The sequence below is a fragment of the Macaca nemestrina genome, chromosome 6 (genome assembly GCF_043159975.1).
Source record: "Macaca nemestrina isolate mMacNem1 chromosome 6, mMacNem.hap1, whole genome shotgun sequence".
NCBI classification, from domain to species: domain Eukaryota; kingdom Metazoa; phylum Chordata; class Mammalia; order Primates; family Cercopithecidae; genus Macaca; species Macaca nemestrina.
The window spans coordinates 96410731-96431205 of record NC_092130.1 but is presented as its reverse complement, the minus strand read 5'-3'; the positions used below and the strand labels follow the sequence as shown (position 1 = coordinate 96431205).

The 20475-nt window shown below is 39.4% G+C and overlaps 1 long non-coding RNA gene across 1 annotated transcript; it reads left to right on the top strand.

Annotated features, from left to right (window-relative positions):
* The first annotated feature begins 2191 nt into the window (after window positions 1-2191).
* Window positions 2192-20111, top strand: LOC105475070 (uncharacterized). Its single transcript, XR_011624273.1, has 4 exons — window positions 2192-2367; window positions 7137-7394; window positions 18459-18656; window positions 19857-20111. It is a non-coding gene; the product is annotated as an uncharacterized lncRNA (long non-coding RNA).
* Window positions 20112-20475: the final 364 nt, after the last annotated feature.

Here is a 20475-nt window from a genome sequence, read left to right as displayed (position 1 = left end):
CCTCCCGGGTTCACGCCTTTCTCCTGCCTCAGCATCCCAAGTAGCTGGGACTACAGGTGCCCGCCACCATACCCAGCTAATTTTTTTGTATTTTTAGTAGAAATGGGGTTTCGCCGTGTTAGCCAGGATGGTCTTGATCTCCTGACCTTGTGATTGCCTGCCTCGGCCTCCCAAAGTGCTAGGATTACAGGTGTGAGCCACCGCGCCTGGCCCTTCATGACATTTTTGAGACAACCAGTAGCCTTTCAATAAATTTATTTTCTGTATATGTTCGCCAGTACTGGTTTCCTCTTTTTCAAGAATACTGGTTGTTTCATATTCTATGTAAGAATAAGATATACAGTATTATGTAAGAAGAAAATTTTATTCTATATATGGTCCAATTCTAGACTGGGAAGGATTAATCTAAAAATTACAGTTATTTTAAGGATGAATTGACAGGAAAGCATATATTTTACAAAGAATATGTTGTAACGTGTTGTTTGGTGCACTTAATTGCTACTCACCCTTTCTATGGACAAAAGACTAATCAGGGACAGCCACAGTCTCCAAGAACCTGACAGAGAGGCAGTGGTATGCTAGAATTCAAAGAGACCTTTGAAACGATTTCATCCAAACACTTCATTTTACATGCAAGAAAACTGAGGTTCTGACTAGCTGAATTATTTACCCTAAATTGCACAGCCAATTAGTGAGAGAGCAGGAATTCTAATCAGACATCACTCCTGGGGAACTGTGTTATTTGACAGGAAAGATGAACAGGGTAGGGAAGCGAGTGGCAATGACTGGTATCTTGCTTGCAGAACTGAGATCACCAAGTGTCCATTTGGTTAAGAGGCCTGGGCAGTGACAGAATAGGGTCTTGAGGTCAGAGCATGGCCACACAGCAAGGCTGGCAGGTGTTGCTGTGCTGCTGGACAATAGGGTTGGATAAGAAAAGGACAGTCTCAGAGCCAGGGCCAAACCTAAAGTTTTCCTCTTCTCCCCAGAGTTGTGTGGATAAGAAGCTTAAGAATTTAAACACTCCTCAGCCCACTCCCACCCTTTTGGTTGTTGTTGAGACAGGGTCTCCCTCTGTCACCCAGGCTGGAGTACAGTGGTGCCATCATAGCTCACTGCAGCTTCGAACTCCTGGATCATCCTGCTTCAGCCTCCTGAGTAGCTGGGATTACGGGCAAAAACAACCATGCCCAGATAATTTTTAAATTTTCCTAGAGAGATTGGGATCTCATTTTGTTGCCAAGGTCAGTCTCAAACTCCTAGGCTCAAGCAATCCGCTTGCCTCAGCCTCCCAAAGTGCTGGGATTAGAGGTATGAGCCACTGCACCCAGCTTCCTTCGTTTTTTTCAATTTTTTTTTTTTTTTACCTCATGGGAACGTCTCACCTTTCTAAAACTCATGAATCCAGCTGTAATTTCTGGAACTTATGTTTCCTCTTCCTTTGGTCTGAATATTGACATGCCTCAGAATCAGGTTGCAACTGGGCACATCACCAGTTGTGCCTCTATCTGCTTTTTAGAATTATTCCTTCATTTGGAGGTGTTTACTTTATATGTTGGGCAGATATTAGTTATATGGGCCCCTCAAGAGAACTAATACATCATTTGGAAGGAGGGAATTTGACTAGTTTAAACTGCTTTCTCAGGCATCACCATGACTTTCATGTGATGTTAGTGCCAGATGGATCTGTTGAAAGCACTGATATGCCTCAGGATACTCATCTCTCCTGTAGGCTGTTGCCATTTAGAGTTGATTTTTATTTATCATTTGATTTATGCCCAATAGAGATCTTCTTACTATTTTTTAAGGTTTCCTGGGTGAGCAAAGGAACTGTGGGGAGAAGGAAACTGTCTCCAAACAAAGCTGGGTCCTATGAAGGGAACGGGGGTGTCACAGGATGGAGAAGAAAAGAGGAAAATCAGGCCAAATGGAGACCAGCCTTAGCGGGGAAAGTCCAGCATCTTACTACAGGAAAAAGAGAAATTCAAACAGCAACTGTTCTATAAGGCTGAGCTTGTAGCTCCTACCTAGCAAACATGTAGAAGGAAGAAAGAAAACTAAGAAGTGATTACCTGGTGATATGGTTTGGCTGTGTCCCCACCCAAAATCTCATCTTGAATTGTAAGCCCCATAATCACCACGTGACAAGGGCGGGCCCAGGTGGAGGTAATTGGATCATGGGAGCGGTTTCCCCCATGCTGTTCTCCTGATAGTGAGTCTCATGAGATCTGATGGTTTTATAAACGTCTGGCATTTCCCCTGCTGGCACTCACTCTGTCCTGCTGCCCTGTGAAGAAGGTGCCTGCTTCTCCTTTGCCTTCCACCATGATTTTAAGTTTCCTGAGGCCTCCCCAGCCATGTGGAACTGTGAGTCAATTAAACTGCTTTCCTTTATAAATTATCCAGTCTTGGGTATTTCTTCATAGCAGCGTGACTGCAGACTAATACACCTGGCTAAGGTGCAATAGCAAAACTATATATTTTTAAAATTTTGAAAATGTTTTGTGAGTGTTTTTACATCATAGTGTGATGAAAACAACAAATTGTTATAATCTGTATTGAAGTATTATTTAGGCGATGATAACGATTCATTGTATAATAGGATAATTTGATGCTTTACGGGTTTAAGTTGGGAGTGTCCTATTTCTTGGAGATCGTGGAGATTAAGAACTAGATAATTAATAATATAACTTTCAGGTTTGTTTCCAATCAAAAAATCATTTTAAGAGTGAAATGTTAAAATGTATTATGAGACCTTCATATCAATGTAATATAATCCATATATTTAAGTTCTGAGGAAAAAAATCTATGTGTTAAGGCTCCTTGGGGGAAAACACCTTTCTTTGTTGTTAGAGCCTCTTTCTCGTGGCTGAATTTTACATTCTTCGATCCTAATGAAGATTGATTATACCTGTGACCATGCAGGAGCTTTCACCCAGGATATTAGCAAGGCCATATTCTGTGCGGTTTTCAAAATCTTATGCAAAGTACAGCAATGACTGAATTGTAGTTTAAAAAGAACAGGAAGACATTTTCTTTTCTTTCTTTTTTTTTTTTTCAGACAGAGTCTCACTCTGTCACCCAGGCTGGAGTGCAGTGGTGCGATCTCTGCTCATTGCAAACTGCCTCCCAGGGTTCAGTGATTCTCCTGCCTCAGCCTCCCGAGGAGTTGTGATTACAGGTGCGTGCCACCATGCCCAGCTAATTTTTGTGTTTTCAGTAGAGACGGGATTTCACCATATTGACCAGGCTGGTCTCGAACTACTGACCTCAAGCTATTCACCCACCTTGGCCTCCCAAAGTGCTGGGATCACAGGCGTGAGCCACTGCGCCAGGCCAGGAAAATATTTTCAACATCCCGATAGATTCTGGCTTGCCATGCTGACCAACATTCAGCAGGGAGTTAATCAGTGTGGGCAGAGCCACTGTCCTCACAGGTCTAGTCATTTCCAGTACTGGAAATGGACTGGACACATTCCTTCCTCTGATTTTTGGTTTGCTCTGATGAAGCATTTCCTGTCCTCTCCTCTCTCTGCTTTTCTAACTCTTACACCTCCTTAGAAGCCCACCTCAACTCTGTGGAGCCTTTGCTAAGCATCCCAACCATCATGGCATATCCCTTTTGTGAGCTTTTGTGAGCTTCTATGATACATGGTAGCAGTTACTGGGTTTTTAGTTTGAATTTAGACTTTTCTTTGTATCCTTTGCCTTCTTAGCAAAATTCTCAGCTCTTTGAGGTCCAGGATCAGGTCTTCTATCCTTGAATTGTTGAGAGTACCCATCTCAGTACAGGCAGAGAGCATTGAATGACTGGTTATCAGCCTCCACTAAAGCTGGAGGTGCAGGAGAAGGTGGTAGATGTGTTTTGGGGATGAGGAACATGGCTATACCCTAAAAGAATGAAAGGAGCTGCCAGCCAATTTGCAGTGAACCTTTTTTTTTTTTTTTTGAGATGGAGTCTCACTCTGTCACCAGGCTGGAGTGCAGTGGTGTGATCCTGGCTCACTGCAACTGCCGCCTCCTGGGTTCAAGCAATTCTCTTGCCTCAGCCTCCCGAGTAGCTGGGCTTACAGGCACGTGCCACCACACCCAGCTATTTTTGGTATTTTTAGTAGAGACAGGGTTTCACTGTGTTGGCCAGGCTGATCGCAAACTCCTGATGTCAGTGATCTGCCCACCTTGGCCTCCCAAAGTGCTGGGATTACAGGCATGAGCCACCATGCCCGGCCACAGTACAGCATTTATAATAACAAGAATATGACCAGGCACAGTGGCTCACGCCTGTAATCCCAGCACTTTGGGAAGCCGAGGCGGGTGGATCACCTGAGGTCAGGAGTTTGAGATCAGCCTGGCCAATATGGTGAAACCCTGTCTCTACTAAAAATACAAAAAATTAGCTGGGTGTGGTGGGAGGTACCTGTAATCCCAGCTACTCGGGAGGCTGAGGCAGAATTGCTTGAACCTGGGAGGCGGAGGTTGCAGTGAGCTGAGATCACACCACCGCACTCCAGACTGCGTGACACAGTGCGACTCCGTCTAAAAAAAAGTATATGTATTAATCTATATTAATAATACATATATATTTATATATTATATATTGAATATTTACTATATTATATATTTACTATATTATATATGTAATATAATATATAATATATTTAATATGTATCATATATTTAATGTATCATACATTTAATATAATATATATTTATATATTATATATTTTACATAATATATATTCGATATACATTTATAGTATATATTATATATTCAATATATTTATAGATATAAATATATATACGTAAAATATCCCAATCGCTGCCGGTGAGCAAAGGCAAAGTTATTTTTGGCAAGCTTTAAAATCTCTGAACTCCCTTAAACTGGGCAATCATTGATTTGTGCATTCTATGTATTTTTCTGGGGATAGAGCCCAATTCTCTTCTACCTACCCTTTCACCAAGTGGTTCTTCACTGGCATTCTCTGCACAGGCTCCTCTTCTGGCTTTCCCATTTCCCACCTCCTTCTCCCCTTGGTTAGCAAAAGCTATTGTCCTTTGAGACCCATCTGAGACCCATAGTTTCTGCATACAGTGTTGGACAAGATGATTTTGGTTGCTAGTGACAGAAACTCAACTCAAACTAGCTCAGGCATAAAAGAGGGATTAGGCCAGGCATGGTGGCTTATGCCCGTAATCCCAGCACTTTGGGAGGCCAAGGTGGGCAGATCACCTGAGGTCAGGAGTTTGAGACCAGCCTGGCCGATATGGTGAAACCCCATCTCTACTAAAATCAGCTGCCGTGGTTGTACATGCCTGTAATCCCAGCTACTCAGGAGGCCGGGGCAGGAGAATGGTTTGAACCTGGGAGGTGGAGGTTACAGTGAGCCAAGACCACGCCACTGTATTCCAGCCTTGGTGACAGAGTGAGACTCCATCTCAGAAAAAAAAAAAAAAAAAAAGGGTTATTGTGTCAAAAAATTTTGGAAGGACAGGATGCAACTGGCCTTCTGGGGTATCTATAAGCAGCAACTCAGCCTCCTCTCTCCATTTCTCATCCCCGAAACCCTGGACTTGATGGCTCATTTTAAACCTTGCAGAGAAAAAGCAGCATGCAGAGAAGAGAGTCATCTTCAGATTTTGGAGTCCAGACTCATTTTGGGATTCCTAAGAATCCACAGGCTCATAATACCCTATATGATTAAGCTAGCATGAGAAGGCTTCTGTTACACATGGACCTGACAAAATGAAATGAGGTCCTGGAATGTAATTGTAAAAGGAAAAGCACAACTCTTCCTCAGATGATCTTTGATACTGTCACTGATTGGAGCAGGAAGACTTGGGAAGCCACTGGGATGGATTAAACAATTCAGAAAACTCATTGAGTTGTAGGGCAGGATTCTAGGTCTGTGAGCCTTGCTGATGCTTTCAGTGCTTTACATCACGTCCCCACCTCTGTTTTCACCCAGGCCCCGGTCACCTTTAATTGCAACCTTGAGAATGCATACTTTAAAGGCCCTTTTCTCCTCTCCTGTTTTACTCTCTCTATTCCCTAATTTCTGCTTCCTAGGATTGCATTCCAGATAAACTACATGTTCCCAGACCTTGTCTAAATTCTAAATTCTGCTTTAAGAAAAACTCAAATCAATATATATATATATATCTCTCTCATATATATGATATGGGCATATCATGTATATGTATTATGACACATATACATGTACACATATACATATATGTTACATACATATATGTATCATATATACATATACATGATATATATACATACATGATACATATATGTATATATATGAGATATGGGCATATCATATATATATGGGCATATCATACATATATATATGGTATTGCCCATGGGGACTTATAAGTTTAGTTGGAGTATTTGAACAAATATTATTGGAAAGCAATAAAATGAAAAAGCAGGTTTCAATTAAATGACACATGAGTGGTACAGATTCCAGTCCATTATAGTTGCTATAGATTTTATTAAATTTTAGTAATAATTATTCCAGCTCTGATAAACTCTAACCAGGAAGATCTAGTTCTTCTAGAATTATTATTTCATTTGCTATTTTATTAATCTTGTATCTCATGGAAGCACTCTGTTCTCAGCTAAGTATGAAGAGGTGGGATTGGGTACACTTTGTACCATATCCTTAGTGATCTATAATTATATCCTGTCATTCAAATGTTATTCTATTCAACTTTAAAGAACTTTTAAATATCCCTTAACATTTTACTTTTTCTTTAAACAGAACACTTAGGTTTTCACAAAATCATCCTGGAACATGTTGTGAGAGTAAACAAAATAAAGTTATCATTTTGTACTTGGGGCCAATTATTTTAAAGGAAAAATGAAGGAATTTAATTTTTGTTTTAAAGTAACAAATACACTTTTAATTGATCTAAAATAAAAACTATTTGGAGAAGATTAGTAATCATTTTAGCCCTTAATCTGTTAGAACTGTATCCCGAACAGCCTTGAGAAACTGGGTTAACTGTTTATATTCACTATTTCACATCATCCACAGTATAAGGAAAAAAAAGGCATTGTATCAATTTAGGTTAAATGCATGGCTGGCAACCAAATCCAATCTCTTATGTTCTGTGTTTTTTATTTAGCTCTTCTACTTTGTCGACATCAGCTTTCCCTTGGCAGTGCCTTTCAGCTCATTCCAGCATCCCGCTTTGCCTTGCCTTTGAGGTCCGACATCCTGGGTCATTGTGTATTTAAGTCCTGCACAGTCGCTTGTTTGCAGCGGCTGTAGATGAACATCCTCTCATCATCTACTGGCTTGGTCTCAAGGCGCTTAATATCCTTGGCAGCTTTCTCAAACAACTGGCAGTTGTTGCAAGGATTCCTGGGAGCCCACTGAGAAGGTACGGAGCAGGAAGCTATTGGAACTTAATTTTTCAATTTCAAAACTAATATAGCAATATTAAGAACATTTTTGAGTAAATAGAAACATACTATTAAGACTTATTTTAACTTTGTGATTGTTATCATTGGCCATTTTATAGATATATTTGTTACGTATTGTAGCATTGGTAAAATTTTGTATTCAGTCCTCTTTCAAGAAAATTTTGGAGTATGAGAAGTCGTCCTGAAAGATTTGCTAGTCCCATGAAGTATTCCAGGATTATATACCAGCAAATTGGTGCTATGGTCTGAATATGTAACCCTCCAAAATTCTAGTGTCATCCATACTAAGAGTTAGGGCTTTTAAGAGATGATTAGGAGATATAGGCTTCTTCTTCATTAATGGGATTAAGGCCCCTATAAAAGAGGCTTCACAGCCGGGTGTGGTGGCTCACGCCTGTAATCCTAGCTCCTAGCACTTTGGGAGGCCGAGGCGGGTGGATCGCCTGAGGTCCGGAGTTCGAGACCAGCCTAGCCAACATGGCGAAACCCCATCTCTACTAAAAATACAAAAAATTAGCTGGGCGTGGTGGCGGGCACCTGTAATCCCAGTAATTTGAGAGGCTGAGGCAGCAGAATCACTTGGACCCAGGAGGCAGAGGTTGCAGTGAGCCCAGATCACACCATTGTACTCCAGCCTGGGCAACAAGAGCAAAACTCCATCTCAAAGAAGAAAAACGAGGCTTCACACGGCACGCAGCTTGTCCTTCAGCCTTCTGCCATGTGATAATGCAGCAGGAAGGCTCTCACCAAACCAAATGCTGGTCCCTCGGTCTTGGACTTTCCAGCTTCCAGAATAGTGAGAAATAAACTTCTGTTCTTTATAAATTACCTAGTCTCAAGTACTCTGTTATAGCAGCACAAAATGAACTAAGACAGCTGGCCTTCACCATCCACTAGCAGAAATATAAAGGAGGCTGTTTTCCCAATTCCCTTTCTCTACTAGGCCCATTTAAACCAGGAATTCTGGTTGCCATATTTATGAAAGAAGACACTAGAGAATTCCTTAAAATATCAAGCTCTCTTAATGTATCTTACGGATTTTTCACTTCTAATTATTGAAAAGTAATATGTATTATGAAAGCAGAGCATTGTTTGTTATTTGCATTTCAGAGTTGGGGCAAGACACTTCTTATATTTTGGTTTTTACTTTCTTCCAAGTCCTATGATAATAATAATTTATCTTGAGAGAATGATGATGTGTCTTTTATTTTGCTGTGCTTTCAATGGTAAAAACTTATAGTATAAATACTCCTGTTTTTCAATTCTAGGAATTTTTCTTGTATTACTTCTTTGACAATTTATTTGCTTTCATTTTCTCTATTCTTTCTTTCTGGACCTCCTATTTTTAGCATGTTAATCCTCCTGGATTAATAATATATTTATATTATAAATACACATATGTGAATATAATAGATACATGTATATGTGTATTATATGTGTATATATGATGTCTCCTTTTATTGATCTGTTTTTCTGTTCTACTTTTGGTAAGATTTCCTCAAATTTGTCTTTCAACTTCGTAATTTTTTATTGCTAACATCCTGTTTTTAAATTTCTAACAACTCTTCCTTGGTATTTGAATTTTTTCTATAGCATCATCCTCTTGTTTCATAGATATAATATCTTTCATCTCTCTAAGGCTATTAATAAGATTATTTTGAAACTTATTTTCTTTTCATTATTCCTGAGTTCATATTTTCTGCATCACATTTTCACAACTTTATTTTTAAAATTTCTCCTTTTAAGTCTGAACATTCTCCCAACTTTAAATCTAGTAAGAATCTTCAAAATTTTAAGGAAAAATCCCTAGAGTTTAATCTAATTAGCTCTGATTGACTCAACTTGGGTCATTTGCTCATTCTTGAACCAGGCACTGTGTAGGGAGTCCACAGTGTTCCAGCTGGTTGAGAGTGGATCAACATTCCCCCCCTAGAGCTAGATAGAAAGACAGCTCCATCAGAACTTGTGAGTGGGGGAAGAGTGGCCTTCAGAGAAAAATAGGCAGCTGTTACTAGGAAAAGAGCTAAAGGGATATTGAACGGTCAGAAAAGAACATACATGCTTAATATAGCACCTTGTCTAGGGGTTTCTCTGAAGGAAACTGGCCTAGCAGTTGAAAAGGCAATGTATGAATTCCTATAGTGACCAGTTACTCACAATTTTAAGGTAATTCAGTCTATCCCCAGATAACACCATCTTATAGGAAAGTCTTGTATTATGCCAGTGTCTTGCTTTCTTTGGTAGTCATCTGTGACCCTCGTTTTGCCCTTGGGTATACCCCTGAGACATGTGAAGGCCATTCTCAAGTTCTCAGGTCCTTTCTTTTCAGACTCAACACCTGTTACTATGTCTTTTCCTAATCTGAAAACATTTTAAGTCCTTTCTCTATTTTTGACCCTATTTTTTCTAAGTTTAAGCATTTTGGTTTAGCATGAGCAGTCCAGATCATAGAGTACCAAAATGCTTTATACTTCCAAAATTGATTCATACTAAGCTGTTTAAGTTTCTGTATATAATCTAAGAATATGTATAGAATTCATTTGTTTACTCAAATAGTATGTATTGAGCCTCCACTACAATAATTCTTAAACCTTTGTTGCATATTAGAATAATCACAGAAATTTAAAAATCCTGATGCCTGGCCTATATCCCCAAACCAAAATTGGACTCTCTAGGATAAGGAGGGGATAGGAACTCAGGCACCAGTATTTTAAGCTCCCCAGGTGAGGCAAATGTACAGCCGAAATGGAAAACCGCTGCTTTACTATGCAGTAGGCCTCCTTCAAAATACAGTGTCAATGGGTATAGGTTTCCTTAAGGTAGGTTTTTCAGAAAATGAATTTGACGCATGTCTCCATTGTTTGCCTCTGGCTGACCTTGGGCAATTTCTGTATGGGATTATTCATCAAGTCATATCAGAGAAAGCAACCTGGGGCAACCCAGCTATTTAGCCATGGATAATTATCAAGGTTTCTGAGAAAAAATACTTGTATTAATATTCAGTTAAAAACTTGCTTTTATATACTTTTCTCAGTTTGGTTGATAATTCCTGGAGGATGGTATCTGAGTTTATTAAACTGACCTCATGCAGAATCAAGAGTAGCATTATGTTCTGGTGGGAACTTAAGAGCTTCTTGAAATTATTTTCAACTAAAAAAATGTAGTCTTGTCTTTTATGACTATGAATTAGAGGCCATCTGTGAAGCTGCTGAGTTTTATAGAAAAGCCTGCATTTAGACTAACATTTATGTTGTAATGTGGCAGTAAAAAATTCTGAAACATATACAGAACAAAGGTTAAGGCCAAACTTTATCAGCATAATGTTTATAGAGAATAAATCTGCACAAAAAGGGGCAGATTTATTATTTGTGTTTAACTACAGTGTCTATTGTGTGTTTCAATGAAGCAGATTCACTGAAGTAGGAAGGGAAGGGAGACAGGTTGAGAATCAGGAAAGGAGAAAGTCTAGTGAACTTCCATAAGAGCCACTTTTGAACTGTCTTCTGGCACTTGCTGACTTTGAATCATTTTTCCCAATTTTTATTGTGAATATTTTCAAATATACAGAAAAGTTTAAAGAATAATATGATGACATCTGTATATTCTTGCATATTAGTCAGCGTTCTCTAGAGAAACAGAACCAATATGATTGATCGATTTGAATTGGCTCATGCAGTTATGGAATCTGACAAGTCCTGAGATCTTCAGGGTGAAATCAGCAAGCTGGACACCCAGGAGAGGCAATGGTTCAGTTCCAATCTGAGTCCAAAGACCTGAGAACCAGTAGAGTTAACAGTGTAGTTTCTGTCCAAAGGCCAGTAGTCTCAAGAGCCAGGAAATACAGATATTTCAGTTTGAGTCAAAAGGGAGAAAAATAAGCCAATGTCCCAGTTCAAAGGCAGGCAGGAAGAATTCTGTTACTTGGGTGAGGGTCAGCCTTTTAATTCTATTCAGGCTTTCAACTGATTTGATGAGGCCCACTCACATTAGGAAGGACAATTTTCTTTACTCAGGCTATTGATTTAAATGTTAATTTCACCAAAAAAACATTACAAGGCCGGGAGCAGTGGCTCACACCTGTAAACCTTGTACTGTGGAAGGCTGAGGTGGGAAGATGGCTTGAGCCTAGAAGTTTGAGGCTATAAGTGAGCTATGATCACACCACGGCACTCCAACCTGGGCAACAGAGAAAGACCCTGTCCCTGAAACAAAAATAAAAACAAAAACAACCAAACCCAAATGAAACAAACAAAAAACACCTTCACAGAAACACCCAGAATAACATTTAACTAAGTATCTGGGCACCCAGTCAAGTTGACTCATAAAATTAACCATCATATCTTGTATTAGCTTTCTATTGCTGTACAATAATATTGCCACACATTTAGCAGCTTAAAACAACATATATTTATTATCTCACAGTTTCTGTGGCTCGATGCTGGCTATGGTTTAGCTGGATCCTGTTCTTAAGGTTTCACAAGACTGTACAAGAGGCCAGCCAGGGCTGTGGTCTCATCAGAGGCTTGACTGGGGAAGAATAACTTCTAAGATCACTCACATTATAGGCATAATTTAGGTCTTTAAATCTGTAAGATTAAGGTCTTCAGTTTCTTGCTGGCTGTCAGTTGGAAGCCACCTTCATCCCATAGAGGCCATGTTACTTCCTTGTTGTATGGGATTGCCCAATATGTTCACTTGCTTCTTCAAAGCTAATAAAGGAAAAAGAGAGGACTTAATTAGATAATCATGTATATCCTGTCACCTTTGCCATATGTTATTGTCCAGAAGCAAGTCACAATTCTTGCTCACAAGAAGGGAGAGGGAGAGGTGTCACACAAGAGTATGAACACCAGGAGTTGGAATCATGGGAACCACTGTAAGCCTGTGTACCACAAGTCTCCATTTAGATTCAAGAATTGTAAACATTTTGCACATCTGCTTTGTTTCTTTGTCTCTCTCTCTACATACACACTTTTGATGAATATTTGTCATGATTATTTCTCTAAATACATTCATCTCCTAAGAACAGTACACTTCTATATAACTACAACACAATAAAGTATTTTAAAGAAAATTAACAATATTTTCATTCAATCATTTAATGTTCAGATCATGTTCAAATTTCTTTCATTGTAGAAGCAAACCTCTTATACCTTTTAAAAAATCAAGATCCAATCAGGTTTCATGCATTACATTTGGTTATGTCATTATAGTCTCTTTAGTTTAACTCAGTTTTGTCACTAAAACAACTGAAGTGTATTATACATACAGAAATGTATAAATATCACTGGAGATTGTAGCCAGCATTATAAGTAAACGTCATCGTGTACAAAGAAAATCCAAAGAATCCGTAAGCTGTTAGAATAAATGAATTTAGCAAGGCCTTTTGATACAATCATTATGTAAATATCATTTCTATATACTAGAAACAAAAAATAAAAGTAAAACTTAAAAAATTCAATTATAACATTAATTCAATTATAACATCAAAAGGCACCAAATTCTCACAAATAAACCTAAGATGTATAAGGTCTTCCCTCTATACCAAAAATTATATAATATTGATGGCAGAAATTAAAGAAGAGCTAAATTAATGGAGAGATATTAACTCTTGAAAATTAATCTCTAGATTCAGCCCAGGGTAGTGGCTTACACGTGTAATCCTAGCACTTTGGGAGGCTGAAGTGGGAGGATTGCTTCAGGCAGGAGTTTCAGAGTAGCCTGGTTAACATAATAAGACCGTGCCTCTACAAAAAATAGAAAAGCTTAGCTAGGCAGGGTGGTGCATGCCTGAAGTCCCAGCTACTTGGGAGGCTGATCCCAGGAGTTCAAAGCTACAGTGAGCTGTGATCATGCAACTGTTTTCCAGCTTGGGTGACACAGCAAGACCCTGTCTATAAAAGCAAAAGAAAAAAATTAATCTCTGGATTCAATGTAATCCCAATCAAAACCCCAGCAAATCCTTGTCTGGAAATTGACAAGTTGATTCTAAACTTTATATGGCACTGCAAAGCACCTAGAATAGGCAAGGCAATGTGGAATAAGAACAAATATGGAGGACTTATCCAATAAGATTTCAAGATTTGCCATAAAGTTAGAATAATTGAGATAGTGTTGTACTAGCTCCAGGGAAGACAAAAGATCAAGGAACAAAACAGAGTCCAGAAATACATCCAAACATATATAGTAACTGAACATATGACAAAAGCACCACTGCAATCTAACGGAGGAAAATGTGCCCTTTTCAATAGAAGGCCCTGGATCAATGGGATATTTATATGAGTATTATAGTTTGGATGTTTGTCCCCCAAGTCTCATGTTGAAATCTGATCCCCAGTGTTGGAGGTAGGGCCTAATGGGAAGTGTTTGGGTCATGGGAGAGGATCCCTTATGAATGGCTTGGTGCTGTCATTGAGGTAATGAGTGAGTTCTTGCTTTATTAGTACCCAAGAGAGTTGGTCCTTAAAAAGAGCCTGGTACCTCCACCACCACCTTCCACTCTTTGTTTTCTCTCTCTTGCCATGAGATCTCCACACATGCTGGCTCTGTTTCACTTTCTGCCATGAATAGAAGCATCCTGAGACTCTCATCAGAAGCAGATGCTTGTGCCATGCTGCTTGTATAGCAGAACAGTGAGCCAAAGAAACCTCTTTTCTTTATAAACTAGAATATATTGTATACAGAAAAATACAGTTCAGATTCAAGAATTGTTAATATTTTGCACACCCGCTTTCTATATCTCTTTCTACATCCACCGCCCCCCCGTCCCCCCCACCCCCACACACAGACACACATGGTGTGTTGCTATAAAGGAATACCCAGCCTCAGGTGTTCCTTTATAGCAACACAAATAGACTAAGACATTGGGGGGAAAATAAAATGTGACTCCTATCTCAGATCATATACAAAAATTAAGGTGGATCATAGACTTAGGTGTGTGGAGTAAAATAACATTTCTAAAAGAAAATGTAGAAGAATATCTTCCTGAACTATGGAGGCAAATATTTCTAAAATGGGAAATAAGAAAGCGTTAACCTAAAAGAAAAAAAACTAATAAATTGAAGTTCTTTAAAATAATGTCTGTTCGTCAAAAGACACAATAATGTCTGTTTAGCATAAGACACATTTAAGACAAAGCCACAGGTTGAGAAGATAGCTTCAGCATTTATATTTGTAAAAGTTCTCAGATAGCCAGAATATATATATAAAACTCCTACAAATCCATAAGAAAAAGACAACCCAAGTGTTTAAAAAAATGGTAAAAGACTTAACAGGTACTTCACAAGAAAAGCGTATTAGGCCATTCTTGCATTGCTATAAAGAAATACCTGTGACCAGGCAATTTATAAAGAAAAGAGGTTTAATTTCCTCACAATTCTGTAGGCTTTCCAGGAAGCATGGTGTCAATGTCAACATCTGCTAAGCTTCTGGGGAAGCCTCAGGAAGCTTACGGTCATGGCAGAAGGCAGAGGGGGCACAGGCATGTCACATAGCAAGAGTAGGAACGAGAGAGAGTATGTTTGTGTGTTGGGGGTGTCACATACTTTTAAATAACCAGATCTCACAAGAACTGACTATCACAAAGACAGTATCAAGCCATGGGGGATCTATCCCCATGACCCAAACATCTCCCACCAGGCCCTACCTACAGCACTGGGGATTACAATTCAACATGAGATTTGGGTAGGGACAAATATACAAACTATGTTGAAATGATAGCCAAATGGCTAATAAGCATATAAAAAGGCATTCAATATCATTAGTCGTAAGAGAAATACAAATTAAAACCACAATGAAATATACACCTATCAAAATGGCTAAAATTAAAAAGATGAGAAATTAAAGAGTTGATGAGGTTACAAAAATATTGAAACTCTCATACATTACTGGTAGGAGTACAGTTGGTTTAATCACTTTGGAAAACTGGTGCTATCTACTGAAGCTAAATATATACCTACCCAAATGCTCAGCAAGTCCATTTTCAGGTTAATAACCAAAGAGAAATGAGTGGCTATATCTATCAAAACACATGTACAAGAACTATTCATAATTCAAAACTGGAAACAACCCAAATATCCACCAACAAAAGAATAAGCATAATGTGCTATATTTCATACAATGGACTAATACATGACAATTTTTTTTTTTATTTTTTTGAAACAGAGTCTTGTTCTATTGTCCAGGCTGGAGTACAGTGGCATGATACCTCGGCTCACTGCAACCTCCGCCTCTCAGGCTCCTGAGTAGCTAGGACTACAGGCACTCGCCACCATGCCCGGCCAATTTTTGTATTTTTAGTAGAGACAGGGTTTCACTATGTTGGCCAGGTTGGTCTCGAACTCCTGATATCAGGTGATCTGCCCACCTCAGCCTCCCAGAGTGCTGGGATTACAGGTGTGAGCCACTGTGCCCAGCTGACAATTTAAAAAAAAAAACCACATAACTATCGCTACATGCAACATAAGAATGAATCTCATAGGCATTATGCTGAGCCAAAAAGGTCAGACATGAACAAGTCAGACATGGAAGTCTGATGAAGTTCAGCACAGAAAAAACTAACCAAATATGATAGAAGTCAGAAAAGTGATATATATAATATATTATATATATGGAGTGGGGGTTGATATAGACTGGGATGGAGTATCATGGAACCTTCTGGGGTGCTGAAGATGTTTTATATCTTGATCTGGGTGGTGGTTGCAGGGTGCATATAAATGTTCAATATCATCTAACTGTACTTTTTAAGATTATTATTCTTTATGCATGTCACTGTATGTGTTGCACCACACCACAATAAAAAAAGTTTAAAAAGGAAGAAAAGTTTCACAAATCCTGTTTACAACTCTATGAATTTTCACAAATTGAACAGCCCATTTCCTTCTTGTCACTAGCCCTCTAAGTGAAACCACTATCCTGGCTTCTAATACCATAGTTTAGTTTCTTCTGTTTATGAACTTTATGTAAATGCAACTCACGGGTTTTGTTTCTTGTTTCTGTTTCTTTTACTCAACCTCATATTTGTAAAATTATTCTGTTATGTGTAATTTAAGCATTCCATTGTATGACTATATAACAAATTATTCCACTGTTGATAGGCATTTGGATCATTTCTAGTTTATGACATTAACATTTGTAAGGGTACAGGCTAGCTTTTTTTTTTTTTTTTTTTTTTTTTTTGAGACAGAGTCTTTTGTTGCCCAGACTGGAGTTGCAATGGCGCAATCTTGGCTCACTGCAACCTCTGCCTCCTGGGTTCAAGTGATTCTCCTGCCTCAGCCTCCTGAGTAGCTGGGATTACAGGCACATGCTACCAAACCTGGCTAATTTTGTATTTTTAGTGGAGATGGGGTTTCTCCATGTTTGTCAGACTGGTCTTGAACTCCCGACCTCAGGTAATCCATCTGCCTCGGCCTCCCAAAGTGCTGGGATTACAGGCGTGAGCTGCCACGCAGGCTAGCTTTCTTTTTTTAAAAAAGTCTAACATTCTGGATTTGTGATGGTACTATTTGACTTCCTCCTTTATGCCCCTGTCTTTCCTGTAAATCGAAATTTGAGTCCAGAGGCTTAATTCAGATTAAACTTTTTGGCAAAAGGACTACGTAAGTGGTGCTGTGTACTTCATTTTGCTAAATTTCCCTTCATAGGGGTTATACCTGAGAATGATGTTAAGCTTTGAGTTTTATGGTGCAGTTCTAATTGGCATTTATTTAATTTTAGTGATGTTAAGCAGCCTTTCATATGTTTAAGAGTCGTTTCTGTTTAAGGGCTATTTTGTGACCGTCATATCATTTGCTCATTTGTTCTATCAGCTTTTGCTCTTTTTCTTCTCTACTTTTCAACTTCTAATATATTATGGAGACTCAAACTTCTAAAAAAAACATACTTGCTTGTGTAAACCTCAATCATTGTGTCTTCTCTTAGCATTCTCTATGAATTATTCTGGGTTTATAAGAAAAAATGACTTTCCCAGGTCCTTTTTTACTGAAAAGCAGGAATATGTCAGATGTTGTCCTTCACTTCCATCCCCAAATATAGATTACCTTGACAGGTATAATATATATGCTTTATGGTCTAAGCATGTGTTGCCCTGACCTTTACATATCTATGGTCCTTGGCCAGCTCCATCTCACATTGGCTGCCAGTTCTGGAGCTCACATTCTTCAAGCTCCTCCTCAGAGAGCCTTGCTCCATCTCTTCATATTCATGGGTGTCTACAGGAAACAGTCCCTTTTCTGTTGCTTATAATAGAACACCTGAAACTGTGTAGTTTACAAAGTAAAGGAATTTATTTCTTACAGTTATGGAGGCTGAGAGTCCAAGGTTGAGAAGCCTCGTCTGGTGAGAGCCTTCTTGCTGGTGGGGACTCTCTGCAGAGTCCCTGAGGAGGCACAGAACATCACATGGCAAGGGGGCTGGGCATGCTAGCTCAGGTCTGTTTTCCTCTTCCTATGTAGCCATCCATTAATTTATTAACCCACTAATCTATTAATTCATTAATTCATGAGTAGATTAATCCATTGATATATATATATATATGAATATACATACACGAAAGGGACCCCAACTGACTCCCAGCAGGGTCCCTGGGCCATGGGACCTTCACGTTCAGGTTTTGGTTTGTGTGTGTATCTTGACACTCAACACCTTGTCCCGCCCAATCACATGAGGTGATTCCAGTATTTGTTCCTTGCAACTAGAGATTTTAATGAACATTTCAAGGCAGACCCAGGATTGAAACCCAAGACTTCTCTCTCTGAGGCCAGTGCTCTTTCCACCATTTCAGGGCAAGGGACATTGTCTTTGTGCAGATTTTGACGGAGGTCCACGTAGAAAAAAGGGCACATATTACGTGTATTTTATGACAATGAAAAGTATGTAATTGTAAATGTGAGTGGGCAGAGACAGCCAGCAAGGGAAACCAAATCCCCTCTCAATTCAATGGAGACCAGTAGGAGGGTTGATTACATTGCCTGTGTGTACAAGTTGTCTGCCTTCTCTGCTGTCTCTCTACCCAAATCCAGGTTAGTCTCGGCTGCCCCCTCCCACCACCTCCACCTGCCAGCGCTTGCCCGTGGGGCTACAGAGGGAGACAGTGGCCACACTGGAACGTGGGCTTCTGCACTTCCAACCTCAAGGCTGCCAGAGTGCAAAGAATGCCAGGATAATGGCTTCTATCCACGTGTGGCCTTTTGACACATAAGCTAATGACTATATTCCAGGTACAAATCGTTCTCTCCCACGAGCTGTTTCTGCAGGTGTCCAACGAGACAATTACCCGGTTCCACTTAACAGAGTGACTCAAGGACGGATCTGAGGGCTGGCTTGTGTGAATGTGGGCTGTTGTCCTGCCCTCTCCCGGCTCTAACGTTGTGCTGAAAAGTTGAAATACAAAACGCCAAAGCTCCCCAATCCCATCCCACACCCCTGCCTGCGCGGCCTTTCATGCATTGAATGGGCAGCTTCATGATGCTGCTGCGACAATAGCGGGGGCAGAGGAGTTTGCTCACCCTCCTGCTCCTCTGAAAAGATGCCTCTGCCTGACGGTTACCTACCTGGGGGTCACCTTTTGAAACCGACTGAAAAGAGTTTATCTTATAATCAACATTTCCCAGAAATCACTCACAAGCCACAGGCTATGAAAAGAAACATTTTGAGAAACTGCATTCAATAGACATCATTGTTCAAAGTTTGCAGAGCTGAAGGCCAGCTGTTTTAATATTTTCAGATTTGATTTTCCAGAAGGATGCTTTTTAAAGCTGCAAATACCTGCAAGCACTGATAAAAAAGCAAAAGTGGGATGTCCTATTCGAGCTGGAATTTCAGGAGCATAGGGAAGATAATCTTCAAAGTTTGAGTTCACTTTTCATTTTTGATCTAAGCTTGAAAAATCACTATGACCTATGGGGAAGGAGGTGACAATTAAGACCCAACCACAAATCAACAACCTCTGGAATGTGGTTGTCATTTTGCTCAGACCGAACCACAAACTCTTAAGCATACTGGTAGATCAACAAATGTGACTTCAGTACTTAAGAGAATGTTGCCTTTTTCCCCAAGACACTTTCTGATGTGAAAATGGAATAACTCCAAGGAGGCATATAGCATAATTGCATTTTGTTACTTTGATTGCTGTGATGCTTAGTTTTCTCTGCTGACTTGGCCAGGCTTTAGTACTCAGTGATGTAAACAATCATGAATCTAGGTGTTGCTATGAAAGTATTTTGTAGATATAGTTAACACAGGGATGGAAAGGGATGATCATAACCATCATAAAAGTCATGGTTGATATTTCTGTAATAAAAGCCAAGTTAACAAGAGAAACGCATACCAAACGTATTGAATCCTAGTTTTATGCAACACAGGAGCCTTCAGAATGAAGACCCAAAGATCCCAGAAGAACTGTCTATTTTTATGCTTAGATTCGATGAAGAATGGATGGCCATGTAGAACTGTGATTGAATAAAAGGGTGTGACTTAATGGAACCAGAGAGGAGGGAACCCAGCAAGACTCGTCTGTGCCGATTCTTCTTGGCCCCTCTGCAGCACTCCTTCCTCCAGGGTGTAGAGCAGGACCTTTCCCAGAATGGGGGCTTATGGCCTACAATCAAACAAGGTAGGTCAGAGAATTTCTTTATGGCCCATTTTTATACAAAAATGGGGGAAGATTCGAGTAATATGTTTAGTTTTTATGGCTGGCTTTGGGGAAAATAGTTTCTGGTTAAAATATATCTTTATGTATTCTGTTGGTTCTAAATCTATATATATATAAAATATATTTATATAAATATATTTAGATAGATAGATAGATAGACAGACAGACAGATAGATTCTATTGGTTCTGTTTCTGTGGAAAACCCTGAGCAATATGATTATATTTAAGTACTAGAGTAAAAGCTATTTTTTTTTTTTTTGAGACAGAGTTTCACTCTTGTTGCCCAGGCTAGAGTGCAATGGCTTGATCTTGGCTCACTGCAACCTTCACCTCCCGGGTTCAAGCCATTCTCCTGCCTTAGCCTCCAGAGTAGTTGGGATTACAGG